Raw genomic sequence first — 13,605 nt, forward strand, 5'->3', positions numbered from 1 at the left:
GCATCCTAGAGTCTGGAAAGCCAGAACATAAGTAAAAAGAATCTCAAGTTCTTTGTAATATTTAAAATAAGGGCAATGCCACTGAAGATTTGTGAAATGCCAGGGTTGGTAAGAACAAGTTTGCGTAATGCCCTGGGGGTTTAATGTGTTGATTGAAATCAAACAATTGACAATAAGAAATTATGATAAAAATTAAAAGCAATAGAAAAGATATTTGGCAAGGAACTGAAATTGTAAACATACTAATGGTCTCTAAATTTTGCATTTTAAAATTAAAATTGTATGCTTACTCTGAATACTGTAAGAAAAGAAAACCAAAGCTTTGAAAATACTATAATCTATAGGGAAGCTCTTGAATTAGGTGACTCATAAACACAGGCTGATTTTCAGAGGCAATCTGGTGGCAACAAAGTGCATTACACTTGGAAAACTGAGCCATGTATTTGTGTCAGTACAGACTCTGCTACCAGTGTTAGCCACTCATTATAAACAAATAAACAAGCAAAAGTCTTTTGGTGGAAGTTAACTTCCTGCCCCAGTCACACAAGCTGTGCTGAGGTTATGAGGCAAATATTTATCATTTGATAAAGGGTTACGATCTGCTGACCTTGGAATTAGTCTTGACGGCCAGTAAAGCAGGGTGCTTAAAATCTGTTGTTACAAGCAGAGAGCCAGACTGCTCAAAAGTTTCCTGTGTAATTTATGTCAGGTTATTTAGGTTGGTTGCTTTTGATTTGGGGTTTTTTGGGGGTTGTTTTTTGGTTTTGTTTTGTTTTTGTTTTGTTTTTTTTACTTTATCTTCTCCAGAGAGCCATGCTCTGGTGGTTGGTAGGAACTACAGTTAGTTTTGCAGGATCTAGTCATAAGCTACATCTTCAGATGTCCCTAAACTGAGCACCTGGGATGGTTGTGGAGAAGGGTGGTGAAAGGGATTCCCCAGACTTTTCTCAGCTTGTGGAGAGGACAAGGGAAGAAAGAGAGCAAAAGATCAGAGCTGTGTATGAATAGACAACCAGGTAGGCAATCATGATGCTACTTGTTTGCTCCTAACCTGTGTCTATTACTATGCCCCTGAATTTGGGTCTTTAGATTTATTATAAAAATACTGGCTGCATCTAGTGTAGTCACAGAGTTTGCAAACACCTATATAGGACCAAGTAATTTCTTAAACCCTGGCTGAAGAATGTTGGGACAGAGGTTTATCATGCACTTTACAAAATGCTTTTCTTTTTATCTTGCGAATAACATTTACTGGTTCTAGTCCCTTTCTGCTCCTTTTCCATAGATGCTTGAGAAAGGCTTGTAGGAGCTCCCATGACAACCTGATCTCTACTCCTTCCTGCTCTGTACAGCTCTGTCCTACACACTGTTGCTCCTTTTCTTCCTTCCCTGCCAGCTTTATCACCTCAATCTCCTAACTGATGGAAGTATTTCTCCCTACAAAGAGGTTTAATTTAGCCCTAAGTTAGCAAGTCCCAGTTTTCCAAGTACTCCTCAAACAAGTGTTTTCTAGTCTTTCATTCTTTTTCATTCTTTTCTCATTTACTCATTCCTAGTCTTTAAATGTCTTTCGCTATATTTCCACGTTAAGCTGCAATTTCCTAGTTTATTGGATTGCATATCTGCACTTTAAAATAGGCTCTCCTACTCTGACACTGCAGTCTTTTCCCTGATAGGCTCCAGTTATTTTAGAAGACACCCCTGTATGAGTAGTTTAGATTATTCCTTTGGTTGACCATGGCTTTGGGTCTTTCTCCTCAGTATTTCACATTAAAAGTCTGAGCCAGACTTCACATTTGGTAAAAAATAAAAGGCGGGGGGAACTCTGCCCTCAGGGTGGGAGTGTGCCATGTTTTAGCATGTGTATATCCTATGCGTGTCTGTGTCCTACCAGACACGCAAAACTGATCAAATGAAAAAAAGAGCAGGTCCAAGAACAGAGTCTCAAATAAAAGCAGCTGCTCTGCTGCTTTCTTCAGGTCATTCTCCTCATTACTCACATGTACAGCACACACAGAAACATTTCTCAACCTCAGAAGTTTCACGTATTCACTCTAGAAATGTGGTCATCATCTTCCTGGGTACATGCTTCCAGTTTTCCAGGAAGAAAACCAATAGGAAACAAAGTGATCATATCTGATAAACTGTGAATAACCATCTGAGAGCTGCTGTAATGAACAATGCTGGGGGGCATCAAAACTTTTCAATGCCTGCTGAAAGATGACCAGTGGGTTAGTAGAAATGGGGCTGTACCACCAAAGAGCTGAGCATTTGTCCTTCATCCAGCAAAACTTGCTCATGACTAATCTTAGACATATGACTGGTCCCAGAAAAGTCAGTGTTATTTTTAAGATTTGTTTTGTCCACCTCTTCACTTTTCTGCTTTACATACCCTGGAGGTTATGATGCACTGTGTCCGAACAGCATCTAACTCTTTAACCACAATTAGCTGCTAAACAATAAAAATAAGCTCAGATCCCTATGCTTGCTCACACTAGATGTACGCATGCCAAGATTTTTTCAAAGTGACTAATACTTTGAAGAACCTCCGGTTTCTAATTTTTGTTAGCCTGAGCCACCTCTCACCTGTCTCCTCCCCAAAGCTTGTGGTGTCTATCCCTAGCTCCCTTGGAAGGTCCCACCTCCCAGCACTTGGGGGTTATCATAATCCATCGATGTTCAGCTCTGTTGCCCCTTCTTCTCATTACATATGGACTGCTGGTGAGGCTCCTTAAAAGTTTCAGTGCCATAAAGTACCAGAATTTGGGTAAAGAGGGGAATGAATGAGAGCAATTCTTCTGGACATCAAGACCAATACAGAAGGACTTGGAGAGGCTGGATGGGAGGAGATGTGCAAAGGGTGCATCAAAGGCCAATGGCTTTCTCTGCCCACACCAAAGGATTTTGCCAAACCAGTACCTGAGCTGGCAGTGCCTGGGACAGGTGCCTTCCCCTGCCTACATTTTCCTCAGTGGCAGGAGCTATTAGTGGTGTTGCAACGACAACAGAGAGGCCCAGCTGCAGCCCAGCAAACACACTCCTGTGCAAGTACTCCATCCAAATCAAGTTTCAGCTCTGGACTCAAAGATTTAATTCATGCCAGGATTCAACAGGGGGATAAAATGAACAAGTAAGAATGCTCAAAGGAGCAATAGGAAGGGCTGTGAAATATGTCTATCAAAAGCAAACATTTCATCCCTCTGCATCTGCCTCAAATGTTAATGATGTGTTCCATTAGCTCCTCTGCTTGAGTTTTATTTATTAGGAAACAAGGCTGTACTTCAGGCTGCCTGGTTGACTCTCCATAGTTTGGTCCTGGTCAGGGAGGAGATTTTGCCTACCCAAGCAAAGTATTTCCCTTGTTCTGAGGCCAGAAGATCTTCTGCTGTGATGAATAAACAGCAAAATGAACAGGATCAAGAGCAGACCGCTTAGTTAAGGACATGTTTCAGGCAATCTACCTACTCCAAGGCCCAGCCATATCTCAGGAAGGGGTTAAATAATTTCTCCTGACTATGATCACGAGGCTTTTCCTCAGCTGCTGCAGGGGCTGGTTTCATGCTCTGTCACCTGCGCGCTGCTGCTGGAGTCTGTAGGTCCACAGCCCAGGCTCCTGCCAGCAAGACACCAGCACCAAGTGACCCCATGGAGGACCTCAACCATGTTCCCTATCTTCCTCTCCCAACAAATGCTGGATGCTCATCCCCTCCCATGAGCATGTCGCATCCTATTGCAAAGTCCTCCAGGAGGGACCTCTCCATATTGATTGTTAAACCTCTAATTTAAGGCACAGCATGCTGCTAGTCATCACAGGTCCCAGCAAGTCCCCTGGGCTGCTGTCCTGTATTGACCCACCTGCCATCTGCTGTGACCACTAACCAAAGGTTCACATGTGAAGGAGGACATTTTTCAGCTTCCAGACTCCACCGTGGCCTCGGCAAGTCTCTAACCACCCACAGTATTTCCAACATGTCCACATTGTTACTGGTGTCCACACCAAAAGGCCCTGAGCCTGTTACACTCCTTACAGCAGGAGTGCAACTGATCATACAGGCAGGTCCTCTTTGCTGGCAAGACATGAGCAGCACTAAATCATTTTAAACACAGCTTTTCTGGATGATTGGCAAATCGCACCAGCACCTACTATCAAAAAACAATGCTTTTAGTCCAAAGAGGGGTAGCAGCTAGGTTTTCAGTTTGCAGACTTCAATACAATATGAAGCAAGAGAACTGCTGGAAAACCCTCCCCTTTATTTTGCATAAGCCTGAGCCATGCAGATTTGACTGCCAGAGCCTTGTGTCCTGTGCTTATTAACCCCGGTATTGTCCAACCTGAGCCAGGCACTAGAAATAGCACCTGAGCACTTCTAATCCAGTCATGCTTTGCACAAACCTTGCACTGGCACCAGCCAGCGCTTGAGTGATTTAAGAGTCAGGGAATTATCAGAGAAGGGACCTTGAATTTATGGCTGCTTCCCAGAACTTTCCTAGTTAGCTGGCAGGGGCTGTGGTTCCCCTGCATTGCTGCTCTGCTCCTCTTTCTGGGTCGAGCACATCCATTGCAGGGCTTGCACCTCTTCCTGCCCTGAGGGGGCAGCTCGGCTGCTGTGGGAAGCACCCGGAGCAAGGCCCCAGGACACTGACAGGCCTTCCCGATTTCCCCTCCAGCTCTTTTGTTGGCTTTGCACGGCGAAGGGCAGCCGCGCTTGCTGCGTGACTTTCTACATGCCGGGGGATACTTCAGATGACATGATGGACATTCCCCCTTTGAACCCAGCCCAAGCCCATGCCAGAAAGGCCCATGATAGATTCCCCGTGCCATCCTGCAAAACAGGCTGAAATATAGCACCTTTTAACCAAAGCCCAGGATAAACAATACAGCCTGTACTGTGGTTCATAAACAGTCCTCATTATTACAAAGGACATTTCAAACGCGGTGTGCTATGGCTTGACCTTAAAAGCTATAGACAATCTAGCAGAGCACAGACGGTTTCATAAAGTACAATCACTTCCTGCAATTCTTGGGGCAGTGCAGCCGGAGCCGTGCAAATCCTGTTTTCCCTGCATTGTTTCCTGCATGTGAATATCATCAGTCTAGCGGTACTTGTAACCATGGCACTCGTTAAACAGGAGCAGGGAGACTTCTGATAAAGCCATCCAGGACTCCAAGGATTTGCATGGGGCCAGCAACCTTGGCTGGGTAAGGCGGAGGTGCCAGCCATTGCTTCAAAAGATCAAACAAGCAGCACACACAAAAAAGACATGTTTTAAGAATAGCCACTGGGCAAAAGTGCTGTTAGACCCAAGTTTAGGCCAGTAAAGATGGTGGGAGCACAGCGAGCTTCCCATCCCTAGCTGGGAGTGCTGCTTGTCTTTTGGGAATGCTTTTGCCCCTGCCTGAGGTGCACACATTCGTGAGAGCCCAGAGGTGTCAGGGTCACTGCAGCATCTGTGCAACATGAAAGCAGGTATGTGGGAGGTGCAGAGGTCATGGGAGATCACGCTTCTCCACCTTGGTCATGTCTCCATTACCTTGCAGATAGGAAAAGAAAAAACATTGGACAGAAATACTACTGCAGACTGACGATGTAACTGAAGGTAGACCCTTTCCAGTATGACCAGTTCATGCTTTGGATGAGATTATTAATGACTCTCCAATTTATTTAATGATGTCTCCCTGGGGAGCCCTGAGGGTATCAGGTTTCCAGACAACACCAAGACAGTACCTGCCTGACATATTCATGACTGCCAAACCTTCCAAGCATTAAATTTTTACAGAGAATTCTGTATAAATGAGTGCACGCAATTACACATTTAATGAACAAAAAAACATAATGGGCCAACCATCGGGCATCTGGCCATCATCAGATACCTGAATGCTTTGCAGTCTTTACTGGATTTGGGAACTAAAACATCAGCAATACCCTGTTTTTTACTGGAAGGTGCCTGGGTCAAGAAGACGTTGGAGGTGTTATTGCTCCATAAAAGTTTTAATTTACAGACTCATGCATCCCATAAGGAAACCAATAGTGCCAAGCCTGACCTCAGTGTACAAGGCAGCACCCACAGAGCGTGAACCAGGCCAAGGTTACTGCAAATCACAAGGCAAGTAGAGACTTGGTGATGGGGAACTTTTACATGAGTAATTAATTGAATAGAACAGGACACAGTTCATCATGTTCTTAGAATACTATAGTAAAAATTGTGTTTCCAAGAAAGAAGGCTATTTGTCCCTGGTAGGAGTGCATACTTCAGTCCTGGTGCCGCTGAGTAGGCAGGAATTGAATGCAAGCTTTAAAATGTAAAGCAAGGGCAATCATGATGGTCACAAAATGGTCATGTTCATGAAAAGAGTAAAAACCACAAAGCAGACACCAATTTCTGGAAAGCAAATGTCAACAGCATCATAGAAATGGTAAGTCAGGTCTCACAGGAAGAAATTCTGGAGGAAAGAAGTGCAGAAAAGTTACTATGCAAGCTTATATTTGGACAGCCACAAAGTAGTGTGGGTCTCAGAAGTATAGCTGAAGAGCAATAGGACAGCACTGGCAGCTTGTGGAAGATTGCCATGTCAATTAAATTAATGTAGAAGTGGAAATACAGCCTTGCATTGATGAGGGTGAACACAGAGGAATAGCACAAGCATGTAAATGCAAAATGAATAACAACTATCAGGGGTTATAAAAGGCTTCCCAGATGTCCAGAAGCAATTGGACAACACAGGAAAACCCATTACTTATTGGATAAAGAGGAGAAATAACGGCTGAAAGAGAGAAGGCTGCTCAAGTCTTTGTAAAAAAGTTAACTGTGAAATTGATTTAGCAGGTGATAAGCATAAAAGCCAAGATGGAAAAAGAATTGCTCAAACAGTTTTTAGATAAGATAAATGCTTTCAAGTTCATGAGGCCTGATGAAACTCACACTAGCATCATTAAGGAAATAAATCAAAGCAGACTGAGCTATTAGCGATTATCTGCAAGAATTCAAGGTTTAAAAAGTATGTCCCAGAGGGCTGGAAAATGGCAAAGAGTGGACCTATCTTTATAGAGGGGAAAAAGGAGGAGCCAGGGAATTAAAAACTAATCTACCTTTGATAACTTGAAGAGATAACAGAATGAATAATTAGATGTGATAATCCAAATAGAACAATATGTTGACAAATATCAGCCAGTGCAGATTATTATTTTTTTTTAAGAATGAAGCATGTCAGACCAATTTACTGGGTATATAGCTCAGTAATTAAGAAAGAGGCAGAATGCCATTTTCCTACATAATTTTCTGAGAAGTAAGATAACATGCAATCTTGGTGAAGTGACACTCACTTGAATGTGAAGTAACTGAGTAAAAAAACTACACTTGGAAATCAGTTATCAATCATTCACTGTCAGGTCAGGATGACATTTAAGGAAGTCTTTTATGCATTTATCCTAGTCTCTGCTCTATTCACCTTATTCATTAGAGACAGGCACTGTCAGTGAGCTCTGCACTTGCAGTATTAGCTATAAACCTAGTGAATGATCCTAAGTGCGGAAGGGTTTCAAATCTGCATCATGAAATCCAGCAAAGATGAGGCATTTTTGCATGCACAAAAAAAATAGATTAAATAATCAGAGAAGTGATAGCACATCAAGAAGTTAATCTTGGGGTTACAGAGGACCAGAAACTCAATGTGCATATAGAAAAGAGAATGATTTTTTTTCCAAGGTGTACCAATAGGAGGACTGAATGTGAAACATGAGGCAATCAGCTTGCTCTGTGTAACACTGGTGGGACATCAGCTTGGCTCCCCACTTGAGATGAGATCAATGGGGATATGTGATGTGAAAAACATGTTATTCAAGCAAAGGGTGGAGAAACTGTTCAGTACAGAAACTGGAGCAGGGGGAGAACAAGAGAGGAGAGATGCTATCAGTCCTACAGCATGCAAGAAGGGTGTTATACAAAGGACAGAGCTTAGCTGTTCTCTGCGTTAAAGAGAATTTTGTTTAATTTTACACGAAGAAGATTTGAGCTGGCTGCCAGAAAAAAAAAAAAAAAAAAAAAAAAAAAAAAAAAAAAAAAAACCAACAAACAAAAAACCCACAAAATTTTCTCATTCTAAGGATAGTTGGAACAAGCTACCAGAGGAAGTTGTACAAACCCTGTCATTGGAGAACTGTTAGAGAAACAGCTGTCAGGGTTGCTCTAGGTCACCTCTTGAGGTCCTTTCCAGCCCTGCTTTTGTATGATTTTGCAGAGTAATTAAGTCTGTCTTTAGCATTATGCATGTAAGTGACTTGCAAAATAGGCAGTGTTCTAAGTTGAGCACATGCTTAATTGCTTTGCTGGTCTGAGGCCCAAGGTATTTCTGGTAGGTGCTAATTTATTCCAAAAATTCTTGCTAGCAACTATTCCCCTATGCACATCGACACCTGCAAAAAAATAAAAGCAGTATTCTTCTGTTTCCAAGCTGCTACATTCCTTTCGAACCATCCTGCCTCCCTCTGATAATACTAAGGAAATAAAAGATACTCTGTTTGAAACCTTCTTTACTGAATCAAAATGATTTCCTCATGCGCCGTAGGTAGAAGAGAAACATGAGGTCACTGAAACAATGTGATGAATCATATCAATGAAGTATTAGGGGTGCAAAGTATTAATTCAAAACCATATATAATGCATACAGACATCACACACACACACACTAATATATTCCCCTAAGCCTTGAATGATGGGAAAACCTCTTGTCTTAGAGCAGCAGGACCATTACATTTAGTTCCAAGTATATATCTTGGTTTAATCTCACTTTGCCTTGTCTCTGAGGCAACAAGTGCATGGTGGCCTCCATCACCACGAAGAGCAAAACAGTTCATAAATAAGGATTAAAACATCTTTGAGGAGCTGAGACATATTGAGATTTAATTGACTTTCCCAAATCTAGATAGCCTCTTCCCCCAAATGTGGGACTCAACCCCGTCAGAACACAGCTGGTGACTGCATGGGGAGGTTGGGGATACCAAGTACAGCTCAAGTACCAACAAATCCTTCTGTTGCTGGGTGGGTTTTTGTGTGTGTAATGCAGTGTTGTCCAGGAGTATCGGTCATGATTCAGGTTTTCCCACCCTGTGCTAGGTGTGTAAACATACAACAGAGGCAGAAACTCTGCCTAAAGCTTTCCAAACTGAGTGCAAGATGAAATACCACAGGTGGATGAAAAGAAGGCAGGGAGGAACAAAAGGAAACCATGAGTCAGGTTGCACTATTAGCTGAGAAATGCTGCTGCTTACAGAGGTGAATTCTAGCTCTTAAGAGGCTACTTGTGGAATGCGATGAGAAATGGTCTGAGAAATGGTCATCTTTGGTTAAAGACTGGGGGGGTGGGGGAGGAATCACTGAGAGAAGCTTCCTTGCCAAGAAAGTCAAGCAATGGGGTTCTTACGTTGTCAGAAAAAGCCTTGCTTCAACCCTCACTGCAAAGCTGGCAGTGAAGGGACTTGAACCTGGAGCTACAACAGAGCATGAGATTGAGCTGGGTCTGGCTAGAATTGAACATCCCAGAAAAACCCAATAAACAGGGTGGAGACGGTGGATTGGGGCCAAGGAATTGTTCAGTTCAGCCACACTCGTTGGTGTTAAGCTTCTTCCAGACCCAGATCTACCAGAGGCTTCTCCCCTTCATTACTTTGGCTGGAGATGATGGTGGATGCCACCAGCCCCTCACTGGGCAAGGTCCTCTCCTGAGTTCTTTCTCTTTCCTGGCAAATTGGTGAAAGGGGAGGAAAAATTTTTGGTAAAGAGGGTTTCCTTTCCAACTGCAAGCTGGCTTCCGTGCAAGATTTGATGGTCATGAATGTGGGACTCTGCTTTCTTGCCTTGATACAACCAAAAATTACCAGTTTTCTTGATAGCAGCAATACTAAAATATTGGGGTTTAGTTCACTTTATATAAAACTTCAAACTGAATTTAAAAGATGCTTGGGTTTTCCTGGCTTCCCGAAGATATGCTGAAATACAAGATTTTTTTTAGCAGTTACCCTTTCACTATGAACTTTCAGATATGCTCCTTCACTAACAGCATTTCTCTGTGAAGCTGCAGTGCGTTAATTCTGATAAAGTGAAAGTCTCATCATTGATCTTTAAAACTGCAGAGCATATGAATTACTGTTTTCTTAAAATACATATTTCTGTCAAGCCATTCATTTTTTATTTCAAAGATAATTATGTTTTCCAGCTTTTCTAGTGACATGTAAATTGGTATTTTCCCAGCAGTTCCCCTCTGAACACAATTTCTCATGCACAGTTCAGTCAGGCAGTTTCAGTTTGTAAGGTCTAATCCTTTCACTGATGAAAATTCCAATAACATGCGATTAAATCTCTGGCACATATTAGTTATTATTTCTTTATCAGTAATATTTACTATTTATTCTAGAGTAAATACACTGCTGGAGCACCCAGACTGCAATATGTGAGCTCGATGGAGGTTGTCTTGTAGACCACTTGCTAACTTCTCCCAGAAAGCCCCACCAAAACCTTAGGAAAAATCTTTAAATTACCATCCTGATGAACCCCTCTTGCCCATACTACAGGGGGCCAGAGAATCCCCAGTATGCCAAGCACAGTCTCTTGGCCAATTCCAGTTGTGCCAGTGAACAGCATTTGCCAGTCCCATCAGTGGAGAGGCATGGCTTGTGTGCCACAGCTCTGCAGATGGGTCTCCAGACTCAAATTGCCCTGACCCACATAGCCTAGAGTGTGGACACAAGTGGACCAAAGCCAGACACGGATATGGGCCAACACCGTGAGTCCACTTCTTTATGTTTCAAGATCAAGAGGGCAGGAGGTGGTAAGGTTGAAATAGCTGGTGTGGTTCCATAAACTAAAACGCTTTAGCGGCAGGCCATTAAAGATTGCTGCTGACAACACCTGGGGCTTTCTCCCAAAAGGAGAGCCCTTTCACGCTTGCCCATGGAGGCAGGGCAGGAGCTGCAGGGCAGTGGGAGCCATCTGTCCCACTTCCAACCACCACTTCCCTCCTAGATGACCAGTCCAGCTGAGCATGATGCCACTCCTCTCACCTCCCCCCCTTTCCTTCTCAGTAAATGATATTTCTGTCCCCTCTTTCCCCTTTTTGCCTGAGAGAAACAGTTTTCCAGAAATGTAAGGACATTTGCTTTGAGCTCATTACCAATCTGCTGCAGGATTAGCAAAAATTTAACATTCAAAGGCACAACATTGGTCACTGGGAAGCTGTATTTTTGGAACACTAAAATATTCTTAGTATACTTTAAAAATTCTAATTAGATTTTTCCCCTTACTGAAAAAAGATAAGCAATTCCAAGAGCACTGGATCCACTGTGATCCTTTCCACAGTGGAGAATATGTGAAAAGAATGCTATAATTGGAGATGGCAGGGAAGGTTAAAAGAAAGACGAGGTGTTTCCTTGGAAAAGGCAGTAGATAAAAACTGAAGCTTTCCTTAGAGACCCGTTGTTTTTTGCTCACATTTCACTGAGGAATACAGAAAACATTTTCTTTCTTAGGTGCAGAAAGGACCTCTAGCCTAGAGAGGCACACCCCAGGCTGGTGAGTGGGCTGGTGGTAGGTGTGCTCTTCCTCTTCCAGACCACTTCTCAAGTGAATAGCCACAAGTCTGAGCTGTTGCCTATTGTGCAGTGTGTATTTATTTTTCTCCTTTCTTCCCTCATATTATTATTTTTATTTTATTTTTGGCAAAAACAATTAGGAGAGTCTTGGTTTCACTGCACTTTGACACAAGCATCAACACCTCGAAATACTTAGCAAAATGGAATTCTTGCTGCCTGCCCAACCCTATAATCAATGCCCTGAGGTTTCCTTGGACACCTATCTTACCACAGCAAGTCTGGAAGTCCTTAGGCTAAATGATGAACTAAAATACACAAGCCTTCAAAGGCAAGTTGACACATACTGCCTTGAAACCCAGTTTTTCAGGGAAGTTGTGAATCCCCAGTGAATCTCTGGTCCTAGAGGCCTCATCCTGGTCATCTCCCTGCAAATTCAGTCCAATAACAGTTTAAGCAAACACCAACCCCTCACCACAGAGCATATGGGAGAGGTAACTGAGTAAGTGCAACAAGTGAGTCGCAGCAAGGACAGGGAAATCTCATATGCAGAGTTACAGAATCATAGCATTGTTTAGGTTGGAAAAGACCTTTAAGATCATTGAGTTCAACTATAAACCTCACACTGCCAAGTCTACCACTAAACCGTGTCCCTAAGTGCCACATCTACACATCTTTTCAGTACTTCCAAGGATGGTAACTCAAACACTTCCCTGGGAAGCCTGTTCCAGTGCTTGACAACTCTTTCGGTGAAGGAACTTATCTTAATATCCAGTCTAAACCTCCCCTGGTGCAACTTGAGGCCATTTCCTCTTGTCCTATCACTTGTTACTTCGAGAAGAGACCGACACCCACCTTGCTACAACCTCTTTTCAGGTAGCTGTAGAGAGTGATAAGGTCTCCCCAAGCCTCATTTTGTCCAGGCTAAACAACCCCAGGTCCCTCAGCAGCTCCTCATATGACATGTGCTCCAGACCCTTCATTGGCTTGGTTGCCCTTCTTTGGACACGCTCGAGTACCTCAGCGTCTTTCTTGTAGTGAGGGGCCCAAAACTGAACACAGAATTCGAGGTGTGGCCTCACCAGTGCTGAGTGCAGGGGGACAATCACTTCCCTACTCCTGCTGGCCACACTATTTCTGATACAAGCCAGGATGCCATTGGCCTTCTTGGCCACCCGGGGCACACTGCTGGCTCCTGTTCAGCCGGCTGTTGATCTGAACAGACCCCTCAGCGTCTGTTTCCGCCAGGCAGTTTTCCAGCCACTTTTCCCCAAGGCTGTAGTGTTGCGTGGGGTTCTTGTGACGCAGATGCAGGACCCAGCACTCAGCCTCGTTGAACCTCATACAGTTGGCCTTGGCCCATCACTCTGACCTGTCCAGATCCCTCTGTGGAGCCTCCCTACCCTCGAGCAGATCAACACTCCCACCCAACTTGATGTCATCTGCCTTACTGAGGGTGCACTCGATCCCCTCATCCAGATCACTGATAAAGATATTAAACAGAACTGGCCCCAGTACTGAGCCCTGGGGAACACCACTTGTGATCAGCTTCCAACTGGATTTAACTCCATTCACCACAACTCTTTGGGCCCAGCCATCCAGCAAGTTTTTTACCCAGCAGAGAATACAACCCTCCAAGCCATGAGCAGCCAGTTTCTCCAGGAGAATTCTGTGGGAAACCATGTCAAAGGCTTTACTAAAGTCTTAGCAGACAATACCCACAGCCTTTCCCTCATCACTAAGCTTAAAGGTTGCCCTCTAGCAAAAGCCACAGTGGGCTGCAATCCGCCTGTTTGCAGATACCGGCCTTCTGCCTTGCCTTCAGGAGACTTTTAGGGGAGGGGCACAGATGTCTACATCTACAACTCTTCATCAAAAGCTGCATCTATTCAACCTTCTAGGTTCTGGATGCCTGAATGGAAGCCCTCTTTCCTGCCCCTTGCTGTGATGACAGGCTTTCATTCTTAGTATGGGGATGCAGCCCCCATCCAGCGAGGTTGATGGATACCCAGGGACACACATGGTC

This window comes from Athene cunicularia (assembly GCF_003259725.1).
Source record: "Athene cunicularia isolate RWA chromosome 2 unlocalized genomic scaffold, athCun1 chr2_part1, whole genome shotgun sequence".
NCBI lineage: Eukaryota > Metazoa > Chordata > Aves > Strigiformes > Strigidae > Athene > Athene cunicularia.